The sequence below is a fragment of the Rhagoletis pomonella genome, unplaced genomic scaffold, assembly GCF_013731165.1.
Source record: "Rhagoletis pomonella isolate Grant_MI unplaced genomic scaffold, Rhpom_1.0 Rhpom_scaffold_00002, whole genome shotgun sequence".
In the NCBI taxonomy this organism is placed as follows: domain Eukaryota; kingdom Metazoa; phylum Arthropoda; class Insecta; order Diptera; family Tephritidae; genus Rhagoletis; species Rhagoletis pomonella.
Window position 1 is genome coordinate 97733675 of NW_023458556.1, and position 4661 is coordinate 97738335.

Consider the following 4661-nt stretch of genomic DNA (forward strand, 5'->3'; position numbering starts at 1 on the left):
TTTTTTTTGCGGAAACAACAACTACAAAAGTTATTAAGGGTTAAAATTCAAATTAAAAAATTTTTTAAATCAAAATTTCTTAAAACCGAACGCATGGATTTTTTAAATTTTAGTCTCATTTGTGTACATACTCTATATATGCCTGGTTAATTTTCACAAAAATCGTATTAATGTAAAAAATATATAAAAGAAAATTTACCAAACCCCTTTTTTTTAATTCCCTTATTAAGGATTTATAAATACGCAGAAAAAAGTCCAGCTCCTCTTCTCTGGCAACACAGAAAGGAGAATTCGGCGTAGTAAGGGTTATAATCCCTAAGTTCGACCGAAGGCCACCTACCCAGAAAGAATTTCCGGTTCTCTTCTGCAGCAACACATAAAGGAGAATTCTACTTAGTGAATTCTAAAATACTGTGGATAGGGTAGCCGGTGCTGGACGGACTAGGGTTGTTTTTCCTGTTTTGTATTCAGGTATTTTGTTTTATTTCTTGTTTAGTTCTCAAGTGTTTAATTTTTCAATGTTCTGCACCGCCACCACTTTATATTTTATTTAACATTTTTTTGTAACTGTTTGTAAGCGCCACATATGTATGCGCATATATATGCATTTATGCGCGTTGTCAGTTTTTGAGTTTTTTTTTTGTAATTTTTGTAAAGATTTTTTTGCTTTAAATACTTGTACCATGCTTGCAACTACCACCAACAAATTTTATTTCAACTTATTTACTTAATTTTTTTTTTTGTTTTTTTTTATATATATTTTTTATTTTTTTTTGTACGTTTTATATTTTTTTTGTTACATTTTGTTTCCTAATTCTTTTTTTTTATATATGTATATATGTAGGTGGCCGCCATTTTGCGGGCCGGACCCACAATCGCCATGTCGAAGTGGTAAAATTCCACTTCGTTAATTCAACGGGCGTACCTGCTGAATTCACGCGGAGCCCTGGTGCTCCGCCGGCGCTGATGCCGGCCAACGCCTGCATAGCATGGAGCCCTAGCGCTCCCTGGTGTAGGGTGTCTGGAGTGTGGGAATTCCTTGCCGCACTTGTGTTCTGCACGCTGCTTATTTCTCGCGGAGCCCTGGTGCTTCTGCTAGATATGCGACTTACCAGTCGGTTGGGCGCTAGTTGGCTGCGACAATTAAAGCTAAAATTAAAACTTTACTTTGCGGTTTCATGGTACGCGGGCGAATGCTGCCAATATATTTTTCACATTTTGACATAAGCCTAGCAGCTGTCATACATATGACAGGGTCGCATTCAAATATCGTAAATTCTAAGTTCTTAATTGTACTAGATTAGCCTAGGGCGTATTCATATAAGGTAGTTTGTAGTAATTCAGGAAGGTTGCAAATTGTATGCTTTTATCGCATTACAAGCCAATATAATTATGTTGGGTAAGTCCTCCATACAAAATAAGATAATAGCTTAAATTTCTGGACAAATAAAACACAGCTATTATATAATTTTTTCACACACAAAGCAGAAATTACCTGTCGATCCTCGCCCGCGGAAGCAAAATGTCTACCATGTGGAGAGAAAGCGACGGCGCGAACTTTATCAGTATTGCCAGTTAGTGTATAATTTTCCCGTCCATTTTGAACTGGTTCCTCTAAAGTGCACTACTACCGTGTATAAATTGGTCGACCTTCTAATAAATCATTGTATCGTCATCGCCGCCAGTCACCAAGAAATTTCCACCTGGGTGAAATGCAACATCATTCTCCGGCGACGAATGCACTTGATACAACTGTATTAGCTCGCCTTCGGCTATGTCAAATATCTTAACGCGGTTACAACTTAATGCTAAAGCCACCAAACTACCGTCTGGATGCCATGCCAGCTGTCGTCCCATACCTCTTCCCCGGGTGAACGTTCGCACACATTCGCCTGAAGATGTATCGCAAACTCTTAACTTGTCACCGCACGATGCAATTAACTGGCCATTAGCGCTGAATTTTGCTGCGCACACCCTATTTGTGTGTCCAGTGAAAGATGTATATTTTGAATCAGTATTTTGATGGCTGTTCGCCATTTTTCGAGTCTGCAAACAAATAAGCTGACGAAGATGCAAACAAATTCAAGCGCATTGTTGCATTCTACCGTACTTTTTAAAATCTTTAAAATCTTAAAACATATGTGAAAAACTTTTATAATATGAATATTTCTAAAGTCGAAATCAAAAGGAAATTTTATAAATAGTATTTTAAAAAAACAATCATCTAATATTTTCCAAGTTTTTGGGCATATATGTTACCATTTGAACAACAAATAGTACTAAGTTTTATGAGACTATTTAATGCAACTCAGGCCAAAAACGCACAGTTTTGACCAAAATAAGCAACTCTAAAAAAACAGATGATCGCAGCTGTGGCCCAGGATGACGTCTATGGCTAAGATATCTCACTTGTATTTGTACACAATGCTCTTAACCCTCAGTGATAGTAATCTACCCAATGCAATGATTAAAATGCAAGAAGACCTTCATGGTTTGAATAAATGGTTGTGCGTAAACGGACTGCAATTAAATATGAACAAGACAAAGTTTATGGTCATATCTAGAGCAGCTAACGTTAGCTCCGATAACTACAGTCTAAAAATTAAAGATGAAGTAATTGAGAAAGTGGGAATCATTAAATATCTAGGTATATATATCGAAAGTTAAAATTTGCGGAAAACATTCTGTCTACACAGTAGCAAGAATTGCTAAAAAAATTGGTCTCATGAAAATATCATGTAAGTACTTAGGAAGGATGTTTAAGACTCTGGTCTACAAATCTATAGATGAACCATATTTCATGTATGTTCACATATAAATGTACCGGCTGTCAAATTTGTTGTGCTCGCTTTTCTCAAATCACAGCGAAAAGTCAAGTTCGTTCTCTGTGCCACCGTGATCACTGCTAAATTAAGCATTTTATATGTTTTAACTTAATATTTGTTTAAAAATGCCTTTACAAACCTCTTCCTTGCTTGCGTCCATTTTTGTTTACTTTTTCATTTGACATTTCCTCTTCGCAAAAATAATCGATAAAACTGGGTAGGTTATTGGTTCTTTTATAATTACAGATTAACGAGGTATGAATTTTGTATGGCTAATCTCTTGTATGTAAACCTAGTATAACGTTGCTGGATTTGCGCGGAACATTTCTAAGCCGATGCGATCATTAGTTGCGTTTGTTTACTCATTTCCAGTAAAATCCAGCAAAAGTTTTTACGAATTTTCATGTTTTGGCGTTTTCGTACGCAAAAACTTGCAAAGTAGGGGAAATTGAGAGAGCGAAAAGTTACAGTTGAAGTTGAAAGTTTTTACTGGATTTTACTGGATAAATTTTTACTTGTAAGAATTTGCCAGTACGAAAAACAGCTGATCGCATGTTGCTGGATGAAATTTAAACTAATAAGGAAACTGTTTGTGGCTTTTTATTGTGGAAATTCACAAAATAAACATATTTAAATATAAAATATATTATTTTATTATGAATGTGCTGCGAATAAACAACCAATTTATCAGCTGTTCATGGAACTTGCAAATTATTACTGGAAAAGCGTTTGCGTACTTTTTTGTAAATTTTCTCTATGAGAGCGAATTCTTAGAAATAAAGTTACTGGAGAGTTGCTGGCAAGTTACTGGATAATTTGTAAACAAACACAACTATTGCCAAAAAGAAACATAGCTAGGGGATCCCCTTAAACTCGTAAAGTCTTACCCCCAAATTTGTTACTTTGCGAGGCCTTTATGGGAACACCACTATAGCCTATAATACAATTCAAAATTAGCAGAAAACTTAAGTCAATACAGTGAGTGGATGAAACTCACTCATTTTATTCGCGTATTATTTTTTTTCATTTATTTTCATTATTTTATTATACATTTTAGTATAAAAATTTCAGCCCCTCGGGAATACTGAAGTTTACGAAGTCGTTTGCGCATCAAATTTGCCTCGTAAATTTGCGAGGGGTTCGTAAATAGAGCTCCATACAAATTTTGACAGTTCTTTTACGAGGCTCGTCAATTTACGAGCTCTACGAGGTTTACGAGGCTTTTAAGAGTTTAAGGGGAGACCCCTAGCTATTGTAATGCATAAAGCCTGCTATACAGTTCAATGCGAACGTGAGCTTTTTCATTTGTCCAATGTCTTCGTTATTACTTAACTTTTTGCAATAGTTGATACATAAAAATTTAGAGAATTATAGAATAAAAGCTAATTTAAAATGCATAATATGCCTTTTTTCAAGCTCACATTCAATTGTATGCGTGCGCAAAGCATTCGCATGTGAACGACAAGTTTTTACAGATGTGTGTGAGCGTCCTTAAGCACCCTGCAGTAAAATTTAGAGACAGTCTGACAAAGCGCTAGTTCCGAACTACATATCTGAATTAGTGCAAAATGGATGCAGAGCGGGACAGTTGAAACTAGCTGTGTAAATGTGCAAATGCTCTCTACTCGTAAAATACGAAAGTAGCTCAGCGAGAAGACTTCCGACTCAAGCATCGTTGGTCGCGAGTTCAAATCGCGGTGGGGCAGTTGTGAATTTAAATTGTTGCGTGCAGTTACAATAATTCTTTTTAATAAAATATGTAACAAATAAATAATATAAAAAAAACTTTTTAATATACAACGCTTTTATAAATGGACTAAAAAGTAGAAAATAATA